Source organism: Trichosurus vulpecula, chromosome 9, assembly GCF_011100635.1.
Source record: "Trichosurus vulpecula isolate mTriVul1 chromosome 9, mTriVul1.pri, whole genome shotgun sequence".
Taxonomy (NCBI): Eukaryota; Metazoa; Chordata; class Mammalia; order Diprotodontia; family Phalangeridae; genus Trichosurus; species Trichosurus vulpecula.
The window spans coordinates 108,820,912-108,839,465 of NC_050581.1; the positions used below are offsets into that span (position 1 = coordinate 108,820,912).

An 18,554-nucleotide genomic window follows, 5' to 3' on the forward strand; every position below is an offset into this window, starting at 1 on the left:
TTTCACCATCCCACTCAATAGTATGAGATAAAAATATAAAATACTATTTAAATTCCAGCTAGGATGTTTTTATCCCCCCTTTTAGAAGGGAAGCTTCTTGAAGGCAAGGTCAATGTTGCACATATCTTATATTCCTCATAACACCTAGTACTTAGCACAGCAGACAGGCAACAAATACTGAATGATATTAGGTCAAACACCTTGTGAATCCAATACAAGTCAACAAATATTTAATAAATGCCCTTATACCCAAAGCAATGCATTGGGCATTGAGGATGCAATGGTAAAAACAAAACAATTCCTGCCTTCAAGAACCTTGCATTCTCCTGGGGGAAAAAGGAAGATATACATACATAAGTATATATATATATATATATATATATATATATATATATACATATATACACACACACATAAGATATACATACATAAGTAAAGACAAAGAAGACAAAAATTACAACTAAGTTACTAGAATGATTAGTACTGTTGTACTTAATAAATAGACCCTTTTCCTTCCCTGTCTTCCTTCTGTGTGGGACAAAAGACTCTCACCAATTAAGAGTTAATAAGGAGCCATCCCAGGATGGGAACAGAAATAAATTTTATTCAATTTTTGAGAATTGGGCATCCCCCACTAGAACGAATCCAGCAAGGGAGGCATTTTACAAGAGGCAAGGCACCCATAATTATCCCTAACACAAGAGAATTCCTGCCCACCTCTGACCCTTCTCACCATTGGCTGGGAGGTGGGCTTACAATCTGAGCATGAAAGCTAGACAAAGAACTGGGAAATTGAGGCACAGAAACTCCAATTCCCATTCCCTTAGTTAATGATTACAACTGAGGTGACATCTATAAATCTAAAGAAGGAGAATAGGATAATAGGAGAGGGAGACCCTCTCCATTCTTTACAGTAGAGAAAAACAGGTCATTATGACACTGTTCTTACTGAGCAAATCTTTAAACCGGAACCAGAAGAAAGACCAAAAAGTTTCAGGGTAAACTTTCCCAGAGGCTGAGCCATCAGACTCTCACAGTCTCAGAATCTTCCCCTTCCCTATATCTTGATTTTTAAACACTCTTGTATATAGATATGAATAGCTATGAATATTATACACATCCTCCCCTGTGAAGTCTTCACATTTCATTTATTTACTTCACACACTTCCCTTCTAAGCAACTCTTTGCCCAGGGTGTTCTACTGTCCACATTCCAAATAAAATGTTTCAAAAATGAGTTTGTCACCCCCCAACAATAAGTTAACAGGGGTAGGGTATCATCCCCTCTTATCATTTTATTCTTAGCATTTCATCTTTGTAAAAGCAAAGACAGTTAGCTGATTAAGCAGATTTATCATGCAACCAATCCATCTGCTTCATGAGAATTTTTTAAAAGTCCAAAAACAAGATAGCATAAACCTGTAAAACAATGTTTCATTGGTTTTATGAACTAGCAATCATCAGAGAGTAAAATCATGTTTGCTCCATTTAATTGCTTATAATTATGTTGATGGACAATATATAAGAGTAGTTCAATAAAAGCAATCTAAATTGTATTTCATGCCACCAAAAATATGCACTAATTCTCAGGGGAAAACATATTTTCTACTAGTGTAAAAAAATACCTACAGTTGATTGAGGATTAAGACAATCCATCAAAACTTAATCTGCCAGGAATATTGAACTCCTAAAAGAATGATACTTGTTGGCATTAAAGATGATAAAAGTTCCTGAGGTATGTACAGGATTGAAAGTGGTGTTTGGGGCTATGACTGTCATAAGAGTCAATTATTTGGGGGGAGGAAATAAAATAAAACTTTTTAACTTAGGGATGAGGAAGAATATCCATTCTCATAGAAACTACTTCCCAAATAGCTTTATATAAGTTGAACAAAGTTTTAGTGGCCCTTAGAAATTTAAAACCTACTGTCTATAGATCTCACCTATAAATGGGATATGTCACTCTGGACTAAATCAGAGAAGTAACTTGGTAAGTTTAGCAAAGTTTGAAGTTATTTAAAATTTGAAATTATTTTTCAAAATAAAAGTACCTCTATATTTAATTGAAAGAAATCTGGTGTTAGGGTCCAAAGACCTGGTTTCAAATACCAGTTTTGATATTTACTAGCTGTTTGACCTTGGACAAGTCATCTAATCTTCCTGAAACTTTTACTACATCTATAAAATGAGGATTATAAAATTTCACTGTCACCCTCATATGTTTTGAAAGTGCCTTATAAACTTTAGAGTAGCGTGCAAATGTAAGCTCTTGTTATTGTCTTTATATATGTCTAAAACAGGGACTTGCTGCATTGTTAATGTATTGTTTAATGCAATAGGAGTATTGGAATGTAATGTTAATACAATTTGAAGATCTTTCCCATCAATTAATAGGCCCATGCGACCTGTCTGAGTCACATGAGTCTGAGTCAAATGGAAGCCTGAGTCACATGAGCCTGTGGTGGGAGAAGCTTGCCAAATGGGTGGAACAGGAAGAGGTGGAACAGGAAGGGTGGAGCAGAGCTGGGAGGAAGTGAGACAGAGCAGTCAGAGCCAGGAGAGAGACACACAGAGCAGCAGCTAGCATGAGTGAGAGCCAAGGAGTTATTTTGCTTGAGGGTGTTCGTTTGTGGGGAGGCCCTAACAGAGGGAAGGCTTGGGGGTGTCAGTGCCCCCGAATTGATACTGTGTGTAGATTTCTTTGTTGCTACAATGGATTTGGCTTTCTGGTGTTTGAATAAATGTTTTTGTTTCATGTTCAATGAAGAGAGTTTGTTATATTTTGCGATTCTGAACTACTCCAGCATGTTCATAGCTGCCACAGGTGCTGTATCACATTAGCGCTACACTTGCCTTCTCCATTTTAATAATCAGAGAAGTCCATATAATCACAAGGTACTAGTGAAGCATTAAACTGACTTCAGAGATATAGCTACACACTTCAATCCCTTTATCACATGTAAACATACCTCTCAGTCAAGAAGGGGGTGTGGGGTATTGTGGGAACTTTAAACAGCCAAGCCCTGAGGATTTGGAGACTTCTATGAATCAGAGTGTACTCCGAGTAAATGGAAGGCAGAGAGTAGAATATTCCAAAATAGAGAGAAATAAGCAATAACTCATACCTCCACTAAAATCCTTCTCCATTCAACACTTCAGGATGACATGGAGGCAACTGGGTTTTTCAATGCTTTTTCAGCATACTGTGAGCTCTTGAAGTTTCAAAAAATAATACCTGGAATCTATATAGTGTTTTGGGTTTCCAAAGTGATTAATTTACTTTATTTTATTTGATCCTTATATCTTTATAAGATAGATACTACAATGATTATCTCCATTTTACAGATGAGCATACCAAAACAAAGTATTATATCAACTTGTCCAGGGTAACATATCTAAATAACTGTCTGACATAGGATTTCAACTCATTTTCTTGACCTCAAGACCAGACTATGTCTTCGTGTTTTCCATGTGAAAAGCACTTGTAATGTGAGTTTACTTCAATTCACAGAGACATGTAATCACAATGTTTCCTGAAAGGTGTTGAATTTTTCCACTCAAACACCTCACAAATACTTTCTCCTACCATGTGGAGGAGTGGAGGAGGATCTCCATCTAGGAGATTTATGTCCAGGAAAGCCCTCTAAGTAGAAGCAGACCACTAAGCTCCCACATATGCCACCAAAATCTGAAAAAAAAAATCGCATTATATCCAAGAAAGAGGGCCACTGAAAGCATTTGTGTATTTTTAAAATGTACAAAATTGAATAGAAGAAAGTTTAGAAGTACAGACAGGAAAAACAAGTCATGTAATATGAAATTATTAAGTATCTTTTTAAAATTCAAGTGGTATGAAGGGGAGGTTGCGTCTACATATACAATCTTCTTTTGATGATCTGATTTCTATCCTAAAATTCTCTTTTTTTGGTGTTTACATTATTTAAAAAATTAAATTGAAAAAAGATTTGTGATCTAGCTCAGGGGAAGAAATTCCCATACTGAGGAAATCCTGGATATTTCCATCACTATGGTAGCTACTATAGGATATTATGCATAAATTCGTCATATATTTTCTTGTGCTATTGTTTTCTAGGTAGTAGACAGTATTTATTTTCATTTCAAGAGATTTATTTCAACACAATTCATATCACAGCTCATCAGAGAACAGAGGATAGGAGGAAGGACTATTCCTGCATTCAAAGGCATGATCAAGAGGGGATCCAGGCTCATTAGGGTAATATACACGAGTAGGGAGGTCTCAAGAGAATGCAATTAACTGGCTTGTTTAGCAACCAGGCAAATGCTGCTAGCACTGTGTAATTACAGTATGAAGACATGCATCCCTATTAAAAAACATGGTTTAACTATAGGTCTTTTTATAAGTCTTCTTGTAAACTTTTGGCCAATATTTTATCTTGACAAGACTATTTTCTTAAATTTCTACTTTCAGTTCCAAATTCTCTCCTTCCTTCCACCTCTTCCCCTACACATTGAGAAGGCAAGAACTATTATACACATAATACATGTTGGTATACTAAACATATTTCTACTTTAGCCATGTTCCAAAAAAAAGCAAGAAAAATAAAAGAAAAAATTATGTCTTAACCTGCTTACTGAGTCCATCAGTTCTCAGTCTGGAGATGGATAGCATTTTACATCATGAGGATTTGGAGTTACGATAGATCATTGCATTGATCAGAATCACTGAGTCTTTTACAGCTGATTATCTTTATAATATTGCTGTCACTATGTACATTGTTCTCCTAGTTTTGCTCACTTCGCTTTGCATTTGTTTATATAAGACTTCCTAGGTTTTTCTGAAACCACCCCTTTCATCATTTCTTATAGAATAATAGTATTCCATTACATTAATATAGAATAACTTGTTCAGCTATTTCCCAATTGATAAGCATTCCCTCAGTTTCTAATTCTTTGCCACCACAAAAAGTTTCTATAAATATTTTTGAACACTGTTCAAAGGTCCTTTTCCTTTTTCTTTGATTTTCTTGGGGTATAAACCCAGTAATGGTATTGTTGAGCCAAAGGGTAAGCACAGTTTTATATAGCCCTTTGGTCCTGGTTCTAAATTATTCTCTAAAATGGTTGGACTATTTCACAGCTCCAGCAACAGTGCATTAGTGTGCCTATTTTCCCACATTCTGTCCAGCATTTGTTACTTTCCTTTTCTGTCATCATAGCCAAACTGATGGGTGTGAGGGGATACCTCAGAGTTGCTATAATTTGAGTTTCTTTAATTATTAGTAATTTAGAATATTTTTTTTTCATATGACCATAGGCTGCTTCAAACTCTTCCTCTGAAACCCACTTGTTCATATATCCATTGACCATTTAACACTTGAGGAATGTAAGACTACTTTTTAAAAGTATGTCTACTTTTATACTTTAAACTAGAAGTTTCAGATGTGAGAACTCCTTCCGTTGATGTAGCTAGAAACCTCATTCATACCTTTTGTCATCCTGGACAGTTTTGTACATGTTTTCCTATGACTCCTCCATGGAGAAGGTACCCCAAACCCTGGGAGATACCTCCCTTTAAATATCTCAGGGGCAATCTTCAACTTTGATTCTATAGTGATAGTAACAGATGGCCTAGGAACAACTTGTGGGCTCAATTGGTCTCCATGTGGTTTTGAAAGAAAGTCAAATTCTTATACACTTATCGAGACGCCCCTTGTTGGGTTTAGATAAGGAACTGTACATGACTTACTGTCACAAATGATCTGTATCAGAGAAAGGAGTATGCAATGAAACAATAACCATTTATTAAGAACCTACTATGTGCCATGCTCGAGATACAAAAACAATCTCTCTTCCCAAGGAGTTTACAAACTACCTAAGGGAGACATCAGGTACATTTATAGGAATTAACAAGAAGATATAAGATAATCTAGGGGGAGTGTACTAAAAGTTGCGGAGGTGGAGCAGAGGGAGAAAAGGCTTCATGTAGAAGTCACAATGATGAAATCAAAGAACTACTGACATATTGAAGTATTGACAGTTTCAGGGGTATCAGTGAGCCACATGGGCTGGTCACATGTTTTATCTTTTCACTACATCCCTCCTTTTTTGCTTATACATTCTCTAAATATGCACTCTGTGTTACTGCTTACACTCAAGTTGTCATTGGTGATACGTATCAGGATGCTTACATTCACCATGAATCATTCATATTCCCTCTAGGTAACTAGAAATTTTAGTTCTTCCCAGATCATGGTTCCCATGCTTTTCAACCACATAGTATCGCTGGGAGAATATTAGCACTGAAGAGATGAGGTTTTGCAGCATTGAGCAGATTAGGATCATTGAAAGCAATGGACAATTTCCCAAATGTGATGCAGCTGATTCTACTACTATGTAGTTCTGGGCCTACCTCATTACTTTCATGGTGTAGGTAGCTAGAAACAGAACAGAATGGCTCTTTTCAAGATTTTTTTTCTTCCATGAGTCATTTTTATTAGCAATTCTTTCTTTTCCTTGAATATAATATGAAAGAAACTGGACACTATTAATCTCAGTGACTGCTCCTCAAAATTATTTCTTTTTAAAGGTCACAAACCTGGATTTAATTCTGCCATTGTTCTTTCTTTCTCTTTAAAAAAAATGGCATGTTTTAATTACTTTTTTAAAAAAAATTCTAAAATTCACAACAGGTCTACTTCCTTTCATTTTTTGCTTATCTACAAGTTACATCTAATCAATATTTCTATAAAGAGCAAAGCAATACACTTCCTCCTATGCAGCAGAAGAAATTATATAGAAACACATGAAAATGTAAGTTAAACAAAAACCCTTCCATAAGTCACAGCTCACATATACAACCAAAATAAAAGGTTTGTCCATTTCACAGTTAGTAAAGTTAATATATGACTCATGAGAGGAGGTACAAGTTTGCAATGCAGACCCACAGTTTTGTGAAGAGATCAGTCGCTTTAGAAGGTAGAGTGTAAACAGGAACTTTCTTAAGACTGAATAGAAATTTGTTTTGCTTTGTTAGCAGAGGTTCCTTTAGCAAGAGGAGGATAAGAGAGGAAAGAAAGTATGTAGGAGTGTTTAATTTTGAAGGTTTGACTTTGATAACAGGGAAATTATATTTAATGACTCTCTAAAATGACTGGTACTAGCTAAAGAAGTATTTAAAAAATATTGCCAAACCTTGCTTTCACCCTAGTGCAAAATTTGCCAAATACCAAACACACACACAAAAAATACATACAATTAGAACTACAATTCTCCTAAAGGTTCCCAAAAGTTTCAAATACACCTTGACCCTCTTTTTTCTGTATGGTTAATTGAAGGACTTGTTATACTACTGACCAGATTTATTAATGTTAGTTTAACAGGGTTCTTCTACCTGGTCTGTATTTGGGAATTAAGCTCCAGCTCTCTGTTCGCTCATATCTTAACATGTTTTATGCTACCACAGGAACTTACACAGGAAAAAAAAAAAAGATTACTCAGAGATTTATTTATTTATTTATTACGTTTCTGAAGTGCTTTTCCTCCTTAGAGCCCAACCACTGTGAGCAGGGTGTTAGGGACTGCAGTTCTTTTCTCCATGAGTGCCCATACCTGCTAGAGCTCACATGAAGGGAGGTGGTGGTCCTATTGGATAGAACATATGTAGTGGGGGGGCGTGGAGGTACAATTGGGGAGGAGGGGGCAGGGCAATATTAACCACTGTTGGAGGACCAAGGGAAGGGAAATTAAAATAATTGTCAGAGGTATCTTCTTCAGCGGCTGGAGGAGGAGGAAGAGCTCCAGGAAAGTCCTGGGACAAGCTCCAACTTAATTTCGGAGCTTGTGATTCTTTTCCCTTTTCTTTTCCTCTGGCTTCCCAGGATCTTCCCCATGTCACATTAAACTTGCACCCATTCACAATCAGTTCACTGAATTATTTCTCAGCAGGTTGGCTTGTAGCAAAATGGATGATAGTACACTGCTGCCTCTGTGCAACTGTTATCATTCAGATCTCCCCAAACTGGTAAAAGTGATTTCTTAGATCAGTCTCACTGATTGTATCTCCCAGGGCAATATATAGTGTAATAACGCTCTTATCATCTGGTGGGCTCAGACTAGGCATTGTAAAAGCCTGTTTTAGAAGCTTATCTGCCACAGGATCATTAACACCATAATAGCAATCTTTGATATTCTAATCAGAAAGAGGATCATCAGGCTTCTCATGTCTATATGGATAACTACTCCTCTTTTACATTCTCCTTTCACCCAGAAGAAACACATATGAGGATGGTTCTGTTGTAGTAAGGGGGTCCTGGTCAATTTGAGCAGCATGTCACTGGTAGCTGTGCCCTTCCCAAGAACACCAATTGACCGAGTTCCATCAGAATTAGAAATCTCTCGCTCAACATTCTAGATGAAGTATTCTTTGTTCACATCGGTCTTAGTCTTGTCATCCTTACAGGACAGTTCTGCCTCATGGACCTGACAAGGCAGGGAATATTTTAAGTCCAAAAGGCAGTTCAGACAAACATTTTAGCTTGCTACAGGTATGGCAGACTTCAGTCTTTTTAAAACGCATGCAAACACTGAGGTATCAGTGGAATACCGTGTATCGCCCAGGACAATTTTGCATTCTTTTCCATACTTTTCTTTGGTCATCTGGTTTTAGAAATTTTGTCCAAGACATTTCTGACACAGACTAGAGAAGTCCATGTCCTCCCAGTTCTGCCTGTTGTAGATGTGAAAAGTCAGAGCCATTGTCATCATGGAAGTGGCAGTGGCCAGAGTTCTGTTAGCAGAAGTAGGAGTCATGGAGCCCCTGATCAGCCTCATCAGGCAAAGAGCATGACTGCCATTGCTCTGTCTAATATTTAATTCACCTTCCAAGTTCTTAATCATTTCTACCTCCTACCTCTAAAAACAACAACTATCCTACCAGCTTGCTGCAAGGAAGTATAAACCTTAATAATAGTCCTTTACATATGTGTAACTCTTTACAATTTACAATAGGTTTCAGCATATTAACTCAGTTAAAATTCAAAATAAGCTTGCCAGGTAGGTATGACAGCAAGCAAGTTATATGCAAGCCTTTTATCTAAGAAGGCTTCTGAAAGATTTCAGGGCACATAAAAATGATAGAGAATCATTCTTTCCTTTTCCAACAAAGGTCATCACCTGACTAAGTTGTCAATATGTTCATTTTCATTGGTTGTTTTTCATTTGATGCCTGATCAGATGCCAAATGCCAACTCAGCAAGCCAAGAGAAGGGATCAAAAATATTTCAAGGAACTAGACCCCCTTCCTCTTCTCCATTGATCCAACACAAGAAAGCCAAGGGCAGTTGCCTGAGGGTAAAGAGTGTGCACGGCTTCTGTGGAAACAACTGAGCAATAGAAGATTCATCTGAGTCTCATACTGCTCAGATATTCTAACTTGTCAACTGTTCCACCAAAATACTAATTTCCAGTCTGAAAATGAGAATATTTACATAGGATAAGTCCAATGGGTACTTGCTTTAAGGCATTCTAACTCAGAATATTCACACCTCTTTTATACAAGATGCCACACCACCCAAGAAACTCAATATACCCATTCCGACTTCCAATAATGTATACCATAAAAAGGTATGGAAGTGGCAGTGGCCACTGTGCAACCAGCAGAAGTAGGAGCTGCAGTTCTGGACCTAGGGTGGGCAGCTACAATCTCAGCAGCCCCTGAAGCAAGCAGCAATGCTCTCCATTATTCTTTCTAATATTTTATTCCTCTTCTAAGTTCCTAACAATTTTCTGCCTTTTGGCTCTGAAGTAGCTTCTAAAAAACAGTTGATTGTACAACTAGCTTTTTGGTAGATACATAGGTCCTGATTCTCCTATTATAAATCAGTAAGTAAAATAACACACTGCCCAAAGCTATGAATTTTCCTTCTGCTCAGCACACAGCCACCTATCCCTACAACTAATAGACTGCAGGCACAGGGTAGAGGAAAGAACACTGGATTCAAAATCAGAGGATGTAGATTTTAATCTTAGCTCTTCTACTTACTTCTGGTAAAACCTTGGGTAAACGACTTATTTTAGCCTGATAGCTGCGAGTACCACTGTGGAGTGTGTACTTATGTGGGCTTCAGTTTTCTCATCTCTAAAATGAGGGTTGGGGATTAGATGGCATCCAAATTCCAGCTCTAAATTCTATCCCCATGTGAATCCATACACATGTAACAGAGATGACTCAAAAATGGGGAGAGGACTCTTTGTAATATTCTCTGCCTGTGGTAATTTACCACATGGAGGCCGATGAACCTGCTTCTGGAAGTGTGTGATGGAGGAGACAGGCCCTTTTCTTACCCAATTTAGGGCATGTGCTGATTGATATCCAGACCGTTTCTCAAAACAAGAACTCTCTATCCCTGATGTGGCAGATGAAATATGAAATAACTGAGGAAACAAACATTTCTGAGCGCATAAATTTATTAAGCAATGCATATAAATTGCGCAAGAAATCAAGACCAGGACCCTTCACATTTGGCAATGGATCCCAAATACAGGGGAAGGTAGATTTTTATGCATTAAAAACAATTGAATAAAACTAATTAATTAGGTACCTTGATTTCTAATTAAAGGAAAGATTAGAGACTTTCCAAGTTGGGGAGGGGGGAACATGAACAGTTGCAATTCCAAAAAGAGGTGTCCCACTCCCCAGAGCATCTGTATTCAATAAAAGAAACATGGCAGCAACAACTCACTGATCACTATAGGGCCAGTTTTTCAGATAAGACATATGGATTGCTTGAGATGTTTAATTATGAGAAAATTCCTTGCATCAATCTTTGAATCTGACCAAGTTTCTGGTCAGCATAACCTAGGTCCTTAGTTAAGAGTCTCTAAGCAAAAGGTAGAAGTAGCCCAGCTTCCCAGCCATGCAAGGCTACCTTCTAACAATGCAATAAGATTTTCTCACATTTCTCACAACTGAATAGAGTTTTCTGACAAAACAGAAGTTGAACTAAATGCATAATTGAATAGAAAGAGAACTGAGCTAGATCCAGAATATAATCACAAAATGGAGTCAGTGTGGTTCACTGCATTCCCACACTGGTAGCTTAAGAGTAAAGAAAAAGAAATACTGTAAATTTCTGGGTGGGAGAAATGAAGCAGAAGCAGTAGTTGCTTCTGCAGCTGCCTTATCTAGTACTCGCCTAGAAACCATAAGGCAGTGAATGCATGGTTCCTATGTGTCTTCTGTCTCCTATTGTGTTGATTCTTTTCTAATCCTAGGTGAAGGAGTATTAAAGATAGAACAGACCAAATTATGACCATGTGAACTTCAAAAGTCAGAAAAGCCACAAAAGGCATAGTAACTATAGTGCATGGCAAAGTTTGCTCATCGATAGCTCAGCAGAGATTGGTAGGGAACAAGGATTGAGGAAGGAAATTGCTTGACCTGGCCAAATAGTACATAAGACCTGGCAGATTTCTTCCAAGCAAGGGAACAAATAATGCATCATTCATGCCACACCTAGAAGTGTACTTGTTGGAAGGGATGTTTGTAGCAGCTGCTCTAAGTGTGATCACAATGGGGCAAGTGAGTATGTGGATGAAAGAGCATGCCCTGGTTTGAGAGAGGTTGGTTTATACTTCTGTCCTTGCTATACTTTCTCAATAAATATTTCTTAGGAAAAGTTAATTGATGATAATTGTCAAATATATATTAGGGCAGTGATCACTGGTCAGATGATATTGATGAGAGAGTAATTGATTTTTTTTTTTGGTTTTTTGGCAGGGCAATCAGGGTTAAGTGACCTGCCCAAGGTCACACAGCTAGTACATGTGTCAAGTGTCTGAGGCCGGATTTGAACTCAGGTCCTCCTGACTCCAGGGCCAGTGCTCTACTCACTGTACCACCTAGCTGCCCCGAGAGTAATTGACTTTACTTAGCACACTGGTCAGCTAGGTGGTACAGTAGACAGAATACCAGGCCTGAAGGCAGGAAGACTCATCTTTCTGAGTTCAAATCTGGCCCCAGACACTTGTTATCTGTGTGACCCTGGATAAGTCATTTAACCCTGTTTGGCTCAGATTCCTCATCTATCAAATGAGCTGGAGAAGGAAATGACAAGCCACTTCAGTCGTGAAAAGTCAGACATGACTGAAACAACTGAACAATAAAAATAATTAGGGCACTGGTTAGATGACAGTAGGGGCACTTATTAAGTAGTAAGAATATGAAGGGAAATAAACTGGATGGGATCTTCTGAGCCATAATAATAAACAACCCTCTTTGGGGTTGCCCCTATATCTCTGAGGACACAGTAGGCTTGTTCTGATGGCCAAGTCTGCTAGTTGGAGTATAGATTGGGAGGAAAAACCCAGAGCCAATTGGTGCTTCACAAAAATAAATACATGCACAGAAATACACAGAGAAAGAATATGATGTACAATGAACTAAATTTTAGTGGGATACAAAAACTCTCAGAATAGTGACACAAATGAATAAACCTATAGGTAGGTATAGAAACACAAAGTCTAATAAAGTAACCTGGTGACATTTTAAGAAAGTAAAGAAAAAGACTTCTGCATTTTCCCAACCAGGTAGAAATATTGCCTTTTGGAATTTGCTCCCCAGGTTGGATGTCATTAACTTGAATCTGGATGTAGCCTGGAGGTCAGAGATTTCCACCCATGGTGTAGAGCTTGAGACAAATTAAGGACATTCCAATAGTACCTTAGAAATATATTTAGTCTGCCTTACTATATAAAAGTGCTACCTTTTCAAAAAATTGCTAATAGGGATAATTTAGGTCTTTTATAGTTGTAAGTTGTGGACATTTCACTCCAATTCTCCTGAAGCTCCAGCTGTGCATTTTTATCAAAGTATAGCAGAGAATCAAGGCCATTATGTTGAAAACTCAAACTATGAAACTTTCAACTGAAATATCTAGATAATTGAGGCAAGAATTTGCAGGCCCTTTAATAAAACTTGAGTTATTTGGAGAATTACCTCAATTTTCTACTTAATAGAAGGAAAGTCTTCAGCTTCTGCTCAGCTCTTGATGGTTGAGACAATTGGGGCATGTTTGACCATTCCCAATAACATAAAAGGAAAGCAAATGGCATCACCTGATAGGCAGGAAAGAAACACTTTCCATTTGTAGAAGATTCATTGACCCTGAAGCATCGATGCCTGAAAGTAATTTTCACTTCCGACAGTATGGGAATATATTCAGAATTTTAAGGGAAACTGCTCAATTTCTTTATCACTTGAGATGAGCAAGCAACCATCTACCTGTACGAAAAGGGCCTGATTAACTGCTCTGCTTCAAAAATGCAAGACAAATGACAAAACTTCTTCTTTCCCAGATGCAGCAATATGATAATATTACAAAAATGCAGAAGCATTTCCAGGGAAATGGTGTTCAGCTACAGAATCAGCTGCCCTGGACACTTACTGAATGCAAAACTCTACAAATAAAAATAGTAATCGGAGGTGCCCTGATACAAGAGACACTTAATTTTTGTGACACTTCTTGGTGCCTTTAACATTATTCATGTCCACACACTCTTCGTAATAGTGATCTGTTGTGAAGTCCATTCCAGGCTGTCTGAATCAGACTGGTTCCAAATGATAAAGTGGCACATAATGAAATGCTAATGACTTACATTAGGAGCATACTTACAGCTCTAAGTGGGAAGTTTCCTCATGGTTTATTTTATATGGATTTGAACTCAGTATTGTTTAAAATGATTATTAATGATTTTTTTTTCCTAAATCAAATAATTTAAATCATTTTACACCTAAAAATTCTCTATCGCTCACTGCTAAAAATGTTTGCTTGTTTATATATGTCTTAATTTTGAGAAACAAGTGATAAACAGTAAGAGGTTGGTTTGGTCTCCTGGAAGGGAAACCTTGCCTTTTTGCTCTAGTAGAAGTAGGGGTTGCTAAGAAGTTTGTCCATCTTCACAGAAAATAATCTTTTAGCCAAACTTAGGATTGGAAGATGGGATAAGAAGACCAGAGAAGAAAGGTGACACTTTGAAGAGAACTTCAGATTAACCATCAGCTATTAGAAACATCTGGCTTCAGACTAAATTCCCATCATTAGACAAGAATGTAAAAGGCCAAAGACAGAAGAGTAAGGCCTCCTTTTTGAAGTCTCTGAAAGTTAGTGGCCTTTGAAAGACAGCATAAAGAAGAAGGAATTATTACAGGCCAGCAGCATTAGCATTTGAAATGAGTTGAGTCTAGGTCATTTAGGTCATCTTTTGTTGTATTTCAGTCATGTCTAACTCTTCATGACTGCATTTGCGATTTTCTTGGCAAAGATACCAGGGTGGTTTGCCATTTCCTTCTCCAGATCATTTTATAGATGAGGAACTGAGGCAAACAGGGTTAAGTGACTTGCCTAGGGTCACACAGCTAGCATCTGAGGTCTTATGTGAACTTAGGAAGATAAGTCTTCCTGACTCTAGTCCCAGCATTCTATCCACTGCACCACCTAGCTGCTTCAGTGTAGCAATCACCTCATCTATACAGGCAATCCTATTAATGAGACTGATTGCAGCCCATCCATGTCTTCACATCCTGGGTAATTATTGTCCATTTTCTCCTAGGAATAATACCTTAAAAGCTTTTCTCTAGGACTGCTAACATTTTGTAAATACCAGTGAAGCACCAGAACTATCAATCTTTTGCCTCTCACTCTTGTGGTGAGATTGTCTTATGTCCTTTTCTGATGATACATTTTTCTTGAATGTTACATTTTATGCTACTTATTTTGTAGAATTGAACATTAGAAATATTATCTAATCTTCTTATGTCCATGATGTTTTTCTCTCTATTGATTGCTGAACCACCCCCAATTTTGATTCTTCAGAGATTGTAGTGCTTTTGTGATTGTCACTTATATAACATTATCAAAGAATATTAGTGTTTAAAAATGGAAATGTAAAAGGACCTCTGATGCTTAACACTGATGGTTTCAAGGTAAGCAGAGAAATTGTGAGTAGGTAAAGTTTTCAGTCTTAGGACCTGCTGCCTAGACACCTAGATTTGACTTGCATTACAAGGGAGGGCTTGTAAACAGCCACAAGGAGGAATCTGAAAACCAGGGACAGATGTTAATAAGACCTGTAGTTCATGTGCTGTCAGGTAAGATTCGAGGGCTAGTCATAATTCTGCAAGCCAGAGATTAGAAGTACGAAATCTAAAGGAGAGTATCCAGATCAAGACACTGGAAAAAAGTGAATGGGAACACCAGAGAGGAAAAAGACAGAAAGAAAGGAAGCAGGGTTATCCAAGAACATTCTCAAAATCAAGGTTCATATCAAGCCTGTGATTAAAATGGTGCCAAGGGGTATTACAGAATGTGATTTCATTGACAGAGCCAGATAGGATGGTTAACAAAATTCCTCTGATGAGGTTGTGCCTAACATTGCTTCTGACTACTGCCTTAGAGTTTGCCTCCTTTAGAAGTATCAACTGTCAGTTGGATGGGATTTAAAGGGCTTTTGACACAGGGAGCCATGAAGTTTAACAGATAGACATATGGGCCACAACACTTCTGATCAAGAGACATGATTATATATTAAGTTACTGTATCTCTGAAGAAATGTGGGAACTTATTTAAAAGAGCATTAGGGCACAACCCACAAAATAGCAGAGGGAAGCAGGGATCCAGCCCAGGACAGCCTGGATAGTCAATGGATGAGGTCCATCACACATGGAGAGGAGGGGAGCAGAGCTCAGTGTGGGAGGCAGCAGGAACAGCCAGACCAGGAGCCAGGCAGAACAGGCCCTAGCACCCTGAATCAGTGAGCTGCAGCAGTTACCATACCTCTCAACCCACAAACACCAAAGACATCAGAGAAGGTTAGTGGGAAAAGCTGCGGGGCACAGAGTTCGCAGTTTGGCCACTGCCCCAGGGGCAGCAGAGGAGGTGCAGCTACAGAACTATGGCTGCAGTTACTTCTGGCCCCAGGCCCACATGGTGGGAGGAATTAAATGGCGGATGAGAGCAGGAGTGCAGAGCCTGCTGAAGATTCGCGTCAGGTCCAGGTTGGTGGTTCTTGAGGAAGAAGGAGTGCTGGGGTGGCAGAGCTGGCTGTATAGAAATAGCTCTGAAATCAACGGCACATCCCCTCAAGCTTGGAACAAAATACTCTTTGCTCTACAAGCAGACATACCCCAACGAAAAACTCAAGGGTCAAATAAGTTGACTGGGAACATGGCCAGGCAGCGAAAACACACTCAGATTCAGTCTCATACTTTGGAATCCTTCTTTGGTGAAAAAGAAGACCAAAACATACAGCCTAAAGAAGTCAACAAAGTGCAAGAGCCTACACCAAAAGCCTCCAAGAAAAACATGAACTGGCCCCAGGCCATGGAAGAGCTCAAAAAGGAGTTGGAAAAACAAGTTAGAGAAGTAGAGGAAAAATTGGGATGAGAAAGGAGAATGATGCAAGAAAACCATGAAAAACAAGTCAATGACTTGCTAAAGGCGACTCAAAAAATACTGAAAAAATATTGAAGAAAACAACACTTTAAAAAATAGACTAACTCAAATGGCAAAAGAGCTCCAAAAAGCCAATGAGGAGAAGAATGCCTTGAAAGGCAGAATTAGCCAAATGGAAAAGGAGGTCCAAAAGACCACTGAAGAAAATACTACATTAAAAATGAGATTGGAACAAGTAGAAGCTAGTAACTTTATGAGAAATCAAGATATTATAAAACAGAACCAAAGGAATGAAAAAATGGAAGACAATGTCAAATATCTTATTGGAAAAACCACTGACCTGGAAAATAGATCCAGGAGAGATAATTTAAAAATTATTGGACTACCTGAAAGCCATGATCCAAAAAAAGAGCCTAGATATCATCTTTCAAGAAAGTATCAAGGAGAATTGCCCTGATATTCTAGAGCCAGAGGGTAAAATAGAAATTGAAAGAATCCACAGATCGCCTCCTCAAATAGATTCCAAAAAGAAAACTCCTAGGAACATTGCTGCCAAATTCCAAAGCTCCCAGGTCAAGGAGAAAATACTGCAAGCAGCCAGAAAGAAACAATTTGAATATTGTGGAAAAACAATCAGGATAACACAGGATCTGGCAGCTTCCACATTAAGGGACCAAAGCACTTGGAATACAATATTCCGGAGGTCAATGGAGCTAGGATTAAAGCCAAGAATCACCTACCCAGCAAAACTGAGTATCGTGCTCCAGGGCAAAATATGGACTTTCAATAAAATAGAGGACTTTCAAGCTTTCTCAGTGAAAAGACCAGAGCTGAATAGAAAATTTGACTTCCAACCACAAGAATCAAGAGAAGCATGAAAAGGTAAACAAGAAAGAGAAATCATAAGGGACTTACTAAAGTTGAACTGTTTTGTTTACATTCCTACATAAAAAAAGATGATGTGTATGATTCATGAGACCTCAATATCATAGTAGCTTAAAGGAATATGCATATATATATATGTGTGTGTGTGTGTGTGTGTGTAAACATATGTATACATATGTGTGTGTCTATGTGTATATATATGTAGGCATATATACATATATATGTATATATGTATATATAAATATATATATGTACACACACAAAGGGCACAGGCTGAGTTGAATATGAAGGGATGATATCTAAAAAAATAAAATCAATTTAAGGGATAAGAGAGGAATATATTGAAAAAGAGAGGATAGAATGGGGTAAATTATCTCGCATAAAAGTGGCAAGAAAAAGTGGTTCTGTAGGAAGAGAAGAGGGGGCAGGTGAGTGGGAATGAGTAAATCTTGCTCTCATCAGATTTGACCTGAGGAGGGAATACCATACACACTCAATTGGGTATCTTACCCCACAGGAAAGAAGGAGGAAGAAGATAAAAAAGGGGGACAATAGAAGGGAGGGCAGACAGGCGAAGAAGGTAATAAAAAACAAACATTTTCGAAAAGGGACAGGGTCAAGGGAGAAAATTCAATAAAGGGGGATAGGTTAGGAAGGAGCAAAATATAGTTAATCTTTCACAACATGAGTATTGTGGAAGGGTTTTACAGAATGATATGCACATGGCCTATGTTGAATTGCTTGCCTTCTTAGGGAGGGTGGGTGGGGAGGGAAGAGGGGAGAGAATTTGTAACTCGAAGTTTTAAAAACAGATGTTCAAAAACAACAACAACAACAACAAAAAGTTTTTTCATGCAACTGGGAAATAAGATACACAGGCAATGGGGCATAGAAATTTATCTTGCCGTACTAGAGAAGAAGGGAAAGGGGGATGGGAGGGGAGTGGGGTGACAGATGGGAGGGCTGACTGGGGAATGGGGCAACTAGAATATATGCCATCTTGGAGTGGGGGGAGGGTAGAAATGGCGAAAAAATTTGTAATTCAAACTTTTGTGAAAATCAATGCTGAAAACTAAATATATTAAATGAATTTTAAAAAAAAGAAAAAAAGAGCTTTAGAATGCTAAATGTTTTGGTTTTGAACACTAAATAGTCCTTAGTTTTGGAAATTTTGTTCAAATTTATAACTTTGATCATAGGTTTTATAGTTTAAAGTAAGAACATCTAGTCAGTTCAACTC

At 38.0% G+C, this 18,554-nt stretch overlaps 1 pseudogene; it reads right to left on the reverse strand.

Moving 5' to 3' along the window:
- Positions 1-7,599: 7,599 nt before the first annotated feature.
- Positions 7,600-8,741, reverse strand: LOC118830680 (annotated as a pseudogene).
- Between the last annotated feature and the right edge of the window lie 9,813 nt (positions 8,742-18,554).